Source organism: Lissotriton vulgaris, chromosome 6, assembly GCF_964263255.1.
Source record: "Lissotriton vulgaris chromosome 6, aLisVul1.2, whole genome shotgun sequence".
Taxonomy (NCBI): Eukaryota; Metazoa; Chordata; class Amphibia; order Caudata; family Salamandridae; genus Lissotriton; species Lissotriton vulgaris.
In genome coordinates, this window is record NC_141694.1 from 1617127842 (window position 1) to 1617143660 (window position 15819).

Sequence of the window (15819 nt, forward strand, 5' to 3'; positions counted from 1 at the left end):
CACTTTCTCTTCGGAAAGCGAACAACCTTCTGGCTTTTAGGAAGGAGTTGAATACTCTGCTCTTCACTAAGTAACCATCGTGACTGTAGTGTGTACGCCTTTGGTTTCTTGCCTCTCTGGGCCTCTTTGCTAAAGCGCCGGGACACCCTTTTGGGGTAGCCGTGCGCTCAAAAAGTACGGCTTAACATTAACATTAACATTAAATACAAATGTATAGATCATGTCATGAAGAAAGGATTTGCCACAAACGTATAATTTGATGAGTTGAACACAAAGAATGATCACTTGAGAGATACAAGTTAAAAACGTTTCATTTCTGGATGTCAGAATAGCTGCTACTACCAACAAACGGATATCTACAACAAACCTACAGACTGAAATATTTTGTTTCCCTTTGAAAGTGTTCACCAGACAACTATAAAAAGACATCTACTGTAGTCTCCGCTGCCAATATCGAAATGTATTGGATCCGAACCACAAGAGTATCTTACAAAGAAAACAATTATTTGTAAAAATGTTAGAAACTGGTGGTATCCAGAAGGAATTTTGCAAACAGCTAAAGACAGAATAGCCAACAAAATACAATAATCACTTTAGCGAAAGAAAAAAATACATCATAGATTATTTTATTTGTAGCAAAATACAATAAGTAGAAAAATCAAATTGTGATCCTATGCAAATCAGTTTTGACCCAGTTCCTAATGGGAACAGTCCAGTCCGAACTGACATGCCACATCTTCCCTGGATTGGCAACAAGCATCCTCTGACCCGTTTCGGGAAGACCTGGCTTGGCAGTTCGGGCTGGACTGTTCCCATGAGGAACTACGGTCAAGACTGATTTGCAAATGGCTGGCTCTGAACTGGGGTGGCAAAGTGAGTTAAAGAACAATGATGGATTCAACACGGATCTGTGACTGAGGGTGAGTGTCTGAAAAGCTTCAACGCTCTGTCCTTCATCTCCTTGTGTTTGGATTGTTCGCCCTAAGTTGGCAGGGTATGCCCAGACGTGGGTCCCTTGCTCACTTTGCCACTGGATTCAAGCTAGCCTTGCTGATGAGAGGTGTTACCCTGAAACCGGTCCCAGGATGCTTGTTTCCGGTCCAGGGAAAACCTGGCTTGGCAGTTCAGCCTGGACTGTTCCCATGAGGAACAGGTTCAAGACTGATTTGCACATGGCTGGGTGTGAACTGGGGTGGCGAAGTGAGCTAAAGAATGATGATGGATTCAACCTAGATCTGTGACAGGGGGTGAGTGTCTGAAAAGTTTCAGCACTCCGTCCATCATCTCTTTGTGTTTGAATTCCAACATAATACACAACTCCTAATTTGTATGTATGTTATTATGAGTTTGGTGGTCTTGTAGCGGCCCGCCACACTAGCGCCCTGCTCCAAGACTGCCAAACCCTTAATAAGACCGCAAGCATTCAGAATGGAATTCAGGTTGGGTGGTCCTGCGCCGACTGGCCCTCGGCGGTGCCGTGCTAAGGCTCATATGTGAGGATGTATGACGTTATAACGCATACCATTACAACTACCTACCATTACAACGCGACCATTACAACGCATACCATTACAACGCATAGCGCTTAGAGGTGCTGGATAGTGGTAAGTATAATTTACTATTCCAACTCCAGTCCCCGTGGACACTAGGGAAGGTGTTGAATAGTAAATTAAACTTATTCCCTATCCTAGAGCGCCCCCCAGCGCAATGCGTTGTAATGGTATGCGTTGTAAAAGTTGCGTTGTAATGGTAGGTAGTTGTAAAAGTTGCGTTGTAACAGGTGTATACCATATGTGAGCTTTCGCAAGGCACAGCAATAGGAACACCATTGCACGTTCCTGCAGGGCATGGACTATTAAGTCCATGCCTTGTAAAAACTAGGGGTGCAGCATTCATGTGCCCCCCTAGCGCAGAGGCAACAGTTTCCTCACTGCCACACTTCCATGGCAGTCACACCACCATGAAAACTGTTGCAATGAGGAAACTAGTAATATGCTTGGCAGTTGCGCAGCGGCACCGCCAGGATATTACCAGCCTCACACTGCTGCAAGACCGCCAGGGATCGCGGATCCCTGACGGTAGTAGTGGTTCTGTGTCGGTAGGTCCGCCATAGTCAGACTATGACAGGTGGACCATCAGTCTTAATAAGGCCCTATATTTCTTTCTCACCCTCTTTAGCCATCTCCACTGTAAAGGTATACATTCTCTTAACCTCATGCGCGCTGCCTAAGTACGCTCGCACGCTGAGATTTGTGAAAACGCACTTTACATGACGAGCTGGGCTCGTCATCAGCGTGCGAGGAGGCTACGCCATGACGAGCCCAGCTCGTCATCAGCGTGGAAGGGGTTAAATGAGATGAGCAAATGACAATTTGATTACGAAAAAAGAAAAACATTTTTACCACATTTATTTTTTGGTCAAGATGGCCGCCTGGTAGGAGCTCCTCGAAGGAGCTCCCCGTGCTTGGGATCCCTTAAGCGGGTATATCCCTGTTAGCAGCAGCCATCGACCTCCCCAGGAACAGGAGTCTTGTTCTGGACACCGCCGTGACCCGCCAGCATCACAACGGAGAAGTCCGTGAAGGAACGTGCTGTGATAGCGGAACAACAACAAGGCGGAGTGAGGCTCCGGTCGGTTGTAAGAGACACCCGATTTCCTCCACAGCCGGGGACAGAACAGAACGCACACCGGAGTGTCCCCTCCCTCCTCCGAACGGAAGGCAGACGCGGAGATCGGGAGCCAGGGAGACACCTCAGCGGACACCCCAGGACCGAAGGGGGCTGAGGCAACAACAACAACATCGGAACATCCGCCTGTTTGCTGCTGAGGACGCCGTTCGCTGCACCTGCACCGGCATCGACAGGAGATCACCGAGAGCAGCGAGGAGCTAGACGACAACGGAGCCCCCCCACCCCCCTTTGCACCACCGCCGCAGCAGAGGAATCAGAGCGGGGCAGAGGGCACCAGGAACAAAGCGGAGCATCGGACCCCTCTGCACAGCCAGGAACAGAACAGAACGCACACCGGAGTGTCCCCTCCCACCCCCGAACAGAAGCGGAGATCGGGAGCCAGGGAGACACCTCAGCGGACACCCCAGGACCGAAGGGGGCTGAGGCAACAACAACAACATCGGAACAAGACGACAACGGAGCCCCCCCACCCCTTTGCACCACCGCCACAGCAGAGGAATGAGAGCGGGGCAGCGGACACCAGGGCGAAAGCGGGAGAAGCACCGGACACGGTCGGTGGTCGGTCCCGACGGCAGCAAAGGCAGCACCGGGTCACGGCGACCCACCCCCCCCCCTCCCCCGCACCCCTGCCGCAGAGGAGCACGAGCGGTCCGGAGAGCCGGGAGGGACGTTGGTCACAGGTGCTTGCTCACACGGTGGGGGTCACAAGATCACGAAGCGGAGCCGTGAGAGCTAACACAGCTCACAATCAAAAAGAGCAAATTAGGACCAGTTGGGGCGGCGGAACACCGAAGTCTGCCCCCGTGACATCGGTATACTGCTGGGATGCATTTTTATAACTAGTCACATACACCCACGAAGGGGAAGGAAGCCAACCATGGATTTTTGTAATGCTTCTGTATAACTCTGCTGGCAAGATGGACTGAATCACAAAACTCAGGTATTTACTTTTCCCACCCACCGACTCTCTTTTTGAAAAGCCTAACTCACTGAAAAACTCTATTCCTTTGTACAAAATGGCGGGGGCCATAAAACTGTAACAATAAATCCCCCCATACCTTCTGTCTTCCATGTGCCCCTTCAGCTCAACTCCCCCACATAGAGATAAGATTCCCAGCCAGACTTGAGCTCTGGTTGCTTGAACAGAAAGTGGAATCTCTTCCCCGGTGCTCAGAGCACTAGCAGCAAAAAGAGGACTATTCTCTCTTTCTCCCAGCCTGCTTAGCAACAAACAAAGGACTACTTTCCTGATCTGAACTATTTGGCGGCCATCTTAGTCTAGTCTCCAGTTTCTATGGGATTATAGTATTTTAGACTAGTAGAACAGAATGCCGGCCTATGCCTATATTATTATACTCTCACTATAGTTTTATTATATGTTTAGACCTGATTACTACCTCATATATGAAAGAATGCCTACCTATTACTATATTTGTGCAATATTGCCCTTTTAGCCTTTTCTGAATGTATGTACTACACAGACTGCTACCTCATATAGGAAAGAGTGTTTGCCATCACTGCATTAGTACGCTCTAGCTCTACTCTAAACATTTGTATTGCTCAGATTACTACCTTATATAGGCCAGAGTGTTTACACATCATTGTAGTACTACACCTATATCGGTATTTTGAACACCTGTATGCACAGACTATTACCTCGTATATTAGGAGCCCTCACTAGTGCCACTTTCACTTGTATTCTGAACATTTGTAAATGCACAGATTTCTACCTCACACTAGTTGAACCGACAATCAGTGTCACCCTCGATTTTTGAATTTTGAGTCTTGTAAATTGTGTATCTGGATCCTTTCCAATATCAATATTATCAACTATAGTATAGTGCACTCACCCATTGTACCCTACCCTTATATTTTATCAGTATTATGCCTATTATTACACCTTGTACCTTACTAGTTACCGTATGTATTTGCCCTACTGCTCACTCTCATAGCCTGGAAAGGCTGGCTGAGTACTAGTGTCACTTTTTATAACATCTTGCTTGCTGTAACTTATCATTGTGTTTCCAACTGTATGCACCCGTTTTTCTGCAAACATGTCTTTCTGCACATTGGTACCACTATAGTCCACTACTGCATCCTCCCATACCCACCTAATCCTGCAACGCAACATGGACCCCATCGGCAAACATACATACAAAATCATATACCCACCATCACTCACCAAAAAAGCCGCCAAACGCTTTAAACACAACTTCCTTAGGTCACACTCGGAAAAGCCCTTCGCTGACACCTACTTCTCACCGGTTAATGGATCCCTGAACACCGATATCATTTTCCACACCACACGCAGAGCTCAATGGAGAAAAGCGTTCTTCACCCTACTCACCGTCTCCTCGACTAGAAAATCCGCACACAGCCAAACTCTCTCCATCTCCCCATCCCGGGTCTTTCCAGGCAGAGCCACCATCACTATTTACAATACCGGGATTGTCCTATTACAATCCACAGACAAGAACCTGGAACTGCTAGACAACATGTTCCCCACCTTCAAAGAACACCTCTCCAAGTCACGGACAAACACGCATATCTCCCCCAATCCCACCAACCATGACCTCTCAGCTGCATACTTTTCAATCAGGGACACACCTACCACCCCTGACCTCCCATCCCCTACCCACAACCTCACTATCCCAACTCAGCACCCCATCTCAGACATAGATCGCTCCCCCTCATACGCCGCCCGTTCCCCCGCCCCCTCCACCAACGTCCGGACCTCCACACATACCCTCAACACACCTTTCACACCTACAGCGGGCATTAACACCCCGCTCGGCGCTGACAGCACAATCCCCACACTTAACACTCCCAACTTAGTCCAGCACCAGAATTACACGCATTCTGACAATTCCCCCCTTTTATCCCCCCCCATTCTCAGTCCTCACTACCCACCAATCAACTGCGCAGAACGTACTCCCTCTCTTAATTTAACGCCCCCTCCCCTTAACAGGATCATCTCCACTCCCACTCCCCCTCCTACTCTCAGCCCCTACTAGCCTCCTTCCAACACAGCTACCAGTCTCCCAGCCTACACGTTGTCCCCCACGCCTACCGCCAATGCCCCCACCCATAACATCAATTTCCTCCCTACCCCATCCACTCCCCAACAGTCCAGAACCTCTCACCTCCCTAACCCTATCCCACGCTCCAACACAACGCAGACCTGCCCGAACACCAGCCCTCCCCCCCGCCTGCACACGAATTCCCTGGCCAGCCAATCACCCCTGACTGCCACCCCCACCCCCACCACCTACCCTACGATGGAACTCATCATGGCCACCCTCACTCAGATCAAAGAAGACATCCAGGTCATCAAAGAACGACTCTCCACACGCCCTATACACCACCCAGCCACCTCCACCCCCCTTCCCAACCTGCCTCCTACCCCCCCGGCGGTCCCCCACCCTCACCACGCCCCACACCAGGCTTCAAACCCTGCTCATAGGCGCAGCAATTCCCGTAGTCCCCAGCATCGCCCCTGCAACGCCTCACACATCCACACCTCCCCGCCAAATGTGTCCCCCACCTCTCAGACTAACTCTCGCACTCAGCTATGCCCCAAGCTGACATCAATCCCAGCTCTTAATCGCAACAACCGCCCTCGCCGCACCCACAACTCTTCTTCTGACCTCGACACACTCACCCTTCTCCGCTCCTATGAACCAGCCCCCCAAACTCACACAAGCACCCCACACCGCAACATTCCCACGATACACCCAAATCCCCTTAGACCACCCACATTAAACAGCAGAGCCTCCATCCCCAATAACCTTAGAGAAGTCCCTCTCTCGCTAGAACAATCTAACACCCTCTACACACCCCGTCTCAAATGCGCGCTTCTCAACTGCAGATCGGCGACGAAACACTCAGCAGCCATTGCTGAACTCCTCTTATCGCAGGGCCTTGACCTAATCATCTTGACTGAAACGTGGCTAACTGAATCCTCGACACCCATAATGGACATTCTGGTTCCTCCCAACTTCCACATTATCAGGCTCGACAGAACAGGCCAAATAGGTGGCGGAATCGCATGCATATACAAGAACAACCTCTCTGTTCAGAAAGTCATTTCCACATCCCTGCCATCCCCAACATCCTGTGAATACATCTGCCTCGACATTATTAGTGAGGGCAAACCGATATACACTCTGCACAGCATATACCACCCACCCAGGGACAACCTCACCTTCTCCCAACAAATCATGGATATGATCTCAACCAATTCCGGTCGCCAGCTCACCCAAATATACCTTGGTGACTTCAACCTCCGCTGGAATGATAGCAACGACGCAGTGGTAAACAGTCTTAAAAATTTCCTCGATGCCCTGAACCTCACCCAAATATGCAACAGTCCGACCCATGAGAAAGGCTCTACCATCGACCTGATCATCTCCAAGGAGCATTCTATCCAACTCGAATCCATCCAACCTTGTGACTGGTCAGATCATCACATTATCACATTCTTTATCAACGAAAAAGTCAAAGTCAACCCTGTGCAACTCTCCAAGCCCAAGGTCTGGAAAAGAAACTCGAAAAAGCTCAACCCTGGCTCTCTGCCCCCTAACAGCTGCAATCTCCTACTCCCTCCTGCAGGCGCCTCGGACGTCCAAACTCTGACTGACCACTATCTCAACACTATGACTTCGATAATCAATGAGGCTGCACCTATGCAACTAAAAAGAGTCGCCACTAAAATCTCCAAACCATGGTACGACGGGAGTCTCAACGAAGATAGAAGAGACATGCGAATGGCAGAACGGACCTGGAGATCAGCCCCCTCTGCAATGCACCTAAAAGAGTTGAAGAAGAAGAGAAACGCCTACTTCAGGAAAATAAAACGCTCAAAATCGGACTTCTTCCGCCTCCAACTTAACCAAGCAAAGAACCGCCCGAGAAAACTGTTTGAGCTAATCAAATCGCAATCCAAAGAGCTACCACAACCACTCAACACTGGGCGTGTGGTACCCTCATGTGAAGACTTCGCTGCTTTCTTTATCCAAAAAACCGACAAAATAAAAAGCGATCTCCTCACTGACGCAAGCCTCTACTCCAAACCCAAATGCCCAGCACCCGTTGAACCAAAAAACAATGCGACATGGTCAACCTTTGACACATATTCGGAAGAAGAAATTGGCAAATTACTCAGCACCCTGAAACCATCCAATCACCTCACGGACCCCCTCCCTGCCTTCGCAGTAAAAGATTTTACCCCACTGATTCTCCCTCTCTGGACTAAAATCATCAACAGCTCTCTCCAACAAGGAAGCATACCTGACTCCCTCAAAGTTGGTCAGGTCACACCTCTACTAAAGAAACCAACAGCCGACCCCGCGGATCTCAACAACTACCGTCCCATCACCAATATCCCCACTCTCGCCAAACTGCTGGAAAAATGCGCACAACTACAATTGACTAAACACATTGAGCAATTCGATCTCCTCAACCCTCACCAGTCAGGTTTCCGAGCAGGACACAGCACAGAAACGGCTATGACTCACATAATTGACGACGCACTTCAAATGCTAGACCAAAATGACACCTGCCTCCTCATCCTTCTTGATCTCTCCTCCGCATTCGACACCGTTAAACATGAGAATCTACTAGAACTACTAAACAAAAGAATGGGCTTATCTGGAACTGTCCTCAAATGGTTCACTTCCTTTCTCCGCAACAGGACGCAGAAATTCAAGAGCAACAACCTGATGTCCACGCCAGTACCTGTAACGCTAGGCGTCCCCCAAGGATCTTCTCTATCCCCAACTTTGTTCAACCTAGTCATGGAACCTCTCACCACTTTGCTACAAGAATCCAATGTACACTTTCACATGTATGCCGATGACACCCAACTTTACCTCAAACTGCAATCACCCAATGACATCCTGCTCCTGAACTCAACGATCAGATGCACCCAATCCTGGCTTGCCGACAATCACCTCAAACTCAATGCCCTGAAAACAGAGTTCCTTCTGATCGCACCTCCAGCGAAGATATCCACCACTCAACATTGGCTTAAACTCCTAACCGCACTCAATGTCCAACCCACCATCGTGGAATCAGCAAAATCTTTAGGCATAACACTCGACACCAATCTCAACATGCAGCAACATGTCAGCAAAGCTACAAAGGGAGCGAACTTCCAGATCAATACTCTGAGGAAACTTAAACCCTACCTCCCAGCCAAAGACTTCCAAACAGCGGTGCAAGCACTAGTCATCCCACGAATTGAATACGGCATCACCTCCCTCTGCGGACTCCCACTAACTACAACCGCACCACTAAAAGCATCTCTAAATGCTGCAGCGAGACTCATCACAGGGTCAAAAAAGCACTCCCACATCACCCCTGACTTGAAATCCCTGAATTGGTTGCCGTTTGAAGCCAGAATACATCTGAAAATATCCTGCATGACACACAAGGCTGTACACCTAAACTCACCCGGCTACCTTGCTCAGAAATTGACAATCTCTGGGGGAATCAGAAACACGAGAGGCGCAAACAATCTTCTGCTGAAACCTCGAAGATTCCGGAAGGAGAAAACATACAAGCGCTCTTTCTCAGGAATGGCGCCTAGGATTTGGAACTCACTCCCTCCCGAAACCAGGCTTATCTCTTCCACTACACTCTTCAAAAAAGAAGTAAAAGCTATCCTCATGGCTAAATTCACCTGTACTACTATCTCGAACCCTATCAACACCCTGCGATGATCTGTATTACTTGCTTGACCCCTTATCTATTTGTACGAGCTGTCTTATCACCCACGTGATTGCTTTGCAGCCACCCAATTGTATTATTTGTATTGTATGATCTACTGATTTACTTATTTGACTCTGTTCCCTCATGTTCCCTTCTGTACTCTGTGAACTATCGACCTACCTATTTGACTTTGTTCCCTCATGTACCCGTCTATGTAAAGCGCTCTGATATCTGCAAAGATCTTGTTCGCGCTATATAAAACTCTGAAAAAAAAATAAATAAAAAAAAAATTCTCCATCTGTTTTAAAAAGCACAGAAGGTGCTAGTTTGGGATTTTTTGTTAAGCAAATGTTGGTATTATTGAGAGAAAAAACACAACTAATTTTAAAAAAAAGGTATTTACATTTCTTCTAAATGGGTAAACAGGTCTCTAAAACCTTTTTTTTTCATCACTAACATATATTGAAAAGGAAATATATATTTTTTATCTGGTACTGTTCCATTACGGAAAATGTTATCTTAGTTTGATTTTAAAGTTTTTTTATGCTGTTGTCTTTTATGGTTTTATCTGCAAAACAATAACGATCATGACTGAGTGACAAAAATAATTTGCATCGGTGTCAGCCATTACCAATATTTTATTGAAGTTTGCGCGAACATATTTCAAGGCTTCAGAAAACGGGGTTACAGTTTTGTAGAGCAGGAAATATGCTCATCCTTTCATAAATGTCGGTGGTGTAGAGGCATTTATTTCCTAAAAACAAACGTTTCGTTAATGCACACTATGTTTATTCATTTGCACTTATAAAGCAATTGAATGCTAAGCAGATTGGCGGTAAACTATCACATACTTGAAATATAAATGCTGGTTATCTGTGTACCTTGCCTTTTACAATTATTTGTTTAAGTCTACTGCATTAGCCGTACAGATGTAAAGCACGCATGCTTTTTCAGACTTAATGCATCAGTACATGTACAAACAGATATGTTTTTTGGATTTGGAGTAGTTCTGTTGACTCAGAGTATTTAAACAATGCCTATTTGTAGTTGCCTTAATACAAAAAGCAGCTGTTGATAGGCTGTATAAAGTGTGGTCCTGTTAGCGTGTGTAAAGCAAACAAAACTGTTGTGCATTCAAGGGCATTATGCCCCATTCAAAATATGAAAGCTAGACGCTGGGGAGGTTTTGAGTTGTTTTTGTTAATCAATACGTTCTGTTTGCTCTCATCCTTCAAACAAATTAGCAATCGCTTGGAGCTAGTGCTTCAAAAAAATCCCAAAAACAAATAGAGCAATTACCATTCTCAAGAGCGTTTGTTCAACAGGCATGGTATTTCTGCACACCATTTTGCAGACTCAATGTTAAACAAGCATTTACAATGCAATGGTTTTGCCTTTGTTAAAGTTAGAGCTATTGGCATTGCTCTCGACATTATTTTTATTTATGTTTTTTTTTACATAAATAAATGGCATTGTCATTTACAATGCCACTAGCTTTATCTATCGCAAATGACACACACAAACACACACAGAGCCCCCCCACACAGAGCCCCCCACACACAGCCACACAGAGCCCCCCACACACACAGCCACACAGAGCCCCCCACACACACAGCCACACAAAGCTTCCTACACACACAGCCACACAGAGCCCTCCACACACACCAACACAGCACAAGCAGGCAACAGGGGCACACGGAGGCACAAGCAGGCAACAGGGGCACACAGAGGCACAAGCAGACAACAGGGGCACACAGAGGCACAAGCAGGCAACAGGGGCACACAGAGGCACAAGCAGACAACAGGGGCACACGCAACAGGGGTACGAAAACGGGGCACAAGCAGGCAACAGGGGCACGAAAACGGAAGCACAAGCAGGCAACAGGGGCACACGGAAGCGCAAGCAGGCAACAGGGGCACGAAAACAGGCACAAGCAGGCAACAGGGGCACGAAAACTGAGGCACAAGCAGGCGACAGGAGCACAAGGAGGCACCAGCAGGCAACAGGGGCACACGGAGGCACAAGCAGGCAACAGGGGCACACGGAGGCACAAGCAGGCAACAGGGGCACACGGAGGCACAAGCAGGCAATAGGGGCACACGGAGGCACAAGCAGGCAACAGGGGCACACAGAGGCACAAGCAGGCAACATGGGCACACGGAGGCACAAGCAGGCAACAGGGTCATGAAAACAAGCACAAGCAGGCAAAAGGGTCACAAGCATGAATTGTAATTTAGACGGGGCTGAAGTGGAGAACGGTCAGTAGGGAAGTAGTGCGGTTGGTGCAGTGGTACCAGGCCGAAAGGTGAGAGGGGCTGTCTGCACCCCAGTTTGGACAGTTTCCACTACCTAACAGGGATTGGTGGGAGGGGGGCGTACTTCTTGCTTGCTTTAGGGCTGTTACTTCGGCTGTTACCTGCAGGAATTTGTGTGCAAACAAGGAGAAAAAACCTTAAATGTAAAATGCAATTATCTTCTTACATATGGGTTTTAGTGGGAATGTGTGGCACTAATATCTAGCCAGGGTGCTGTGGACCCTACAGCAAGCAAGGCGTAAGAGCCCCCTGCCCTTCTGTCGGTAGTAGAGACCACTCATTTCTCATAGATCTGGCCCCAAGTGCCACCGCGCCTGATGCAATAGCTATGCCCCTGGGCAATAATGCTCGCATTCTAGGACTCCGCAGACAGAAAAACCCGCAATCTAAACGGCACAAGGTCAGAGTGTCCTCAGAAGCCCGGCTCTAAAATGGAGCATTCGCACAGAGCACTGCTCCGAAAATAATCTTCAAAGGGTCACCATTTATGTCAAGCTTACCGACCAGCAGACCTTCGGAATCCATGATTTGTCCAGTGTTTACAGACCATTAGATCTTTTTTGGGACTGCCTCCAAAACAAAGGTGAAAACGTATTTTTGAAAATATCCCTATTAATGTGGCTAAATATGACGAATCACTGGACATCAAGCTGCTCCCCCAGAAGTAAGTTTACACCACCATTTATTTTTATGTGCCTGCTTTAAATAGTATAAAGTGAATCTATTTACAGATATGCTGCACGTTATGTAGGCAATGTTTATGTTAGCAACCACATCTAAGGATTAATGCAGATCAAGGGCAACGACAAAAGTAACAGTATCAACATAAGTTTCATTTTTGCATTTCGCGTAACATAGCACTACAGTGGCAAACCGCATTACTAACAGTTCAAGCGATGACAAGCAGGGCACGCCCAAATGATTCCTTTGAATTAATACTTGTATTAGCATTTTGCAACATTAGCCTCCAGGTACCAGCTTACTAGGCAGGCCTCACACTACAGTTAAGGAACAATCATTTCTGAGGGGACGATTCAATGACACTGTCACCGGGGGGGGCGGGGGGACTAGAGGGCAGGCTAACATGATGGCCACACTGTAGTGAGGCTCTGTCAGCCCTGGAGGGAAAATGCATAAATACCTTGAAATTGCGGAGGTACCTTCGCTGCAATCACCAGCATAAAGCGGTGGAAGGTCCGGAGAGTCAATAACACCCGCTGGTAGTGCAACAGAAGCAGCAGCGAGCCTGCTGGGTGCCGGGACTGGTTGCGGCCTTGGCGGCAAGGCGCCGGGCGGTCGGGCTGGGATTAGAGAGAGCCTGCTGTCACCCGCGCAGCGGGTGTGCTGGTTGGGGTGGCGAACGGACGACATATACCTGCTGGGAGCTCCGAAATCTGGCTGTGGCGAGGCAAGTAAGGCGCAGGTCCAGCAGCGGGGCTGTATCTTCCTCAACACGCGCCTATGCCCTACATTGGCTTCGGGTCGGGGCGTCACGGGCTCTGCAGCACCAATTACCTTTCAGTGAGTCTGTGACGGTCAGAAATAAGGGCTCTACAACACCCGCTGCTTGCGTCGCCTACCCAGCCGCACAGTGGAGGTGCGAACGCACTGCCCATCTGCTGGAGGAGCCACATAACGGAGAACGAGAGACACCTACAGAGCAACCCAAGCTCGCCCGCGCAGCGGTAAAAAGCAAACAAAAAAAGCAAGCACTCACCTGGACTTCTTCAGGGTGCCTTCAATGGCGGACCAGATTCGGGGGCGTTCATAAAACAGCAGATCTTGGTTCCCCTTGGTGATTTCTGCCCATTACCCAGTGTAACTTAATGGTCCACTTGTTGTTCTTCTAAGCCCTCCCAGGCTCATAATGCAGGAACTGGGTGCAGTTCTCTGACAGATTTATCATTATACTGGTTAAGGCTCATCAAAAACGGCATCGGGCTCTGTACCCAAGGAACGCATGGTAATGCTAGTATCTAATAATCCAAAAAGAATTGAGCCCCGTTAGATGCATGCAGTTTACAGCAATTACTGAAACCACCATCACGTTCAGACACCATCCTTCTTAACGCCATCTCCATTACACTTAAAACGCCAGTCACAGACTCGATGTAAAAACCTATCCAGGTTGACAACTCGTTTAAGTGTTTAGCCCTCTTGCTGCACCAAGTGACGTCACAGCCATTTTCAGTAGTACAATTGCAGAACTTAGCCCCATGTCCACCGTACCAATTTAAGACACATTCCCTCTGCCTGCAGCATTTGTTGTCAACCCCCAACCCCAAAATGATCCCCCTCACTTGTGCAGTATCCAAGTGAGACCCACAACACTTACAACGGAATCAGAGGTCGCTAGAATTTATCGTTTGAAAATTCGACTTGCAGGCATATCGCTGTAAATGAAAATGACACGTTTCCTGATGAGAACCATGTCGATGGTTACATAATCTACTTCACGTTAATGCACGGTTCAAGATGAACGAATAACTGCACAAAAAAGGTGCACCTACTACAACACTTGTAATAACGGTTAGAAATATATAACGTGAGCAGCAGTGGGGAAAAGACAGCGCTGACAGACTTCCGTGTGCTGCAATGTAAACGCTTTAAATAAACACTGTCTGGGTAAAACAAGTTCAGCTCGGAATTCTGCTGCTTCTGTCTGCATGTGTAAGGAGGCGAATGCTTTCTGAAGACGGCCACAGTGCAGGACTGTACACACTGCCATGGGTTTTTAAAAATTGCACAACGCATGGAGTGGCCGGCAGCCATGTGGTTGGGTTAATCTGCTGCCTGTCATGCATGGGCGTGAGGCAGGCGAAGGGGCGGGACAAACCAGGTGACAGCGGCACTAGGAAGCAGCACTGTGAGACCTGAACACAGAGGGTAGCCACTGGTTTTGATCTAGCTGCCAAGAACCGGTTCCCCTCCCAGATGTCACGAGGCCCCGCTCCCTGCCCAGTCGCTTGTGAGCGGACTCTGCGTCCTGGGACCGCTCCAGTTTTCTGTCTTTTGGGAACGAGTTTGGGAGTGCAGAGATGCTGAACGCTGTGTTCGGAAGGGACCGCTTCTCCTACGAAAGGGTGCACGCACAGGAGAAGGTAGGGGAAGAACTTCAACTATTGCATCTTGTATTTGTGCAGCTTTCTTGGAGTGAATCTGTTAGCTGGGTGTCGGATTGCAGCATGTAACAATGCCCTACTCCTCGCAGCTACCTGCAATCGATATTATGGTTTGTAAGTAATCCTGTTTCTGTAAAGTTTCATTGAAATGCCGCCCCCGTGCTGTCTGTTGCTCCCTGTGCGTGGTTCCCGGGCGGAGACGCTACAAGCAGTTCAGCGGGATGCAGCGGCTGTCTAGTTTCGAAACTCTAATAATAAGCACCGGCAGCCTCACTGTGATGCAGGCGTTTGTTTACACGCGTGACTGAGGGGAGGAGCTGTGTCATCACTCACTGCTCCGCTCTCAATCATGCTAATAAAACCCTCGCCTTGCTACTGGCACCAGTGCCTGCGCTGCCGCCGCCCCTCTTGTTCTTCCTGCGCTTGGCTCCTCGCTTAGCGTCTGCAGGGCTCATGATCAATGGCGGGGCGGGCGGGGAGGCTGGGATTCAGCCGGCTGGAGGAGACCGGACAGAAGAAGCTGTCAGCAGCCAAGGGTTCACGACAGGAACTTCCAGCCTCGGCGCCAGAAGCAGAGTTGGACTTCAATATGGCGGACACAAGGGGGAACAAGAACTGCCGTGACAGGGCATCTTGGCTCATCTAATCCCTCGGGCAGCTCTTCGCACAGCGACGGCGAAAGGGGGAGGCCAGCATCAGGAAACAAGTGGGAGGGGGCGGGAAAGGGGAAGGAGAGACACAGAAGACGGCCGGAGCAGGAAGGCGATGCAGCAGAGCAGATTAACGGGCATTGTAGAGCGGGAACGGGGGCCGGAGACACGGGGGCGGGAACGGGCATTGTAGAGCGGGAAAGGGGGCCCGGAGACACGGGGGGCGGGAACGGGCATTGTAGAGCGGGAAAGGGGGCCCGGAGACACGGAGAGCGGGAGGGGGGCGGGAACGGGCATTGTAGAGGAAAGCACGGTCACCAGCGGGAGGG

At 48.9% G+C, this 15819-nt stretch overlaps 1 protein-coding gene across 2 annotated transcripts in view; it reads left to right on the forward strand.

Moving 5' to 3' along the window:
- Positions 1-15819, forward strand: part of SRBD1 (S1 RNA binding domain 1) — an 855271-nt gene that overhangs the window by 779506 nt on the left and 59946 nt on the right. The gene's annotated exons all lie outside the window — the stretch shown is intronic.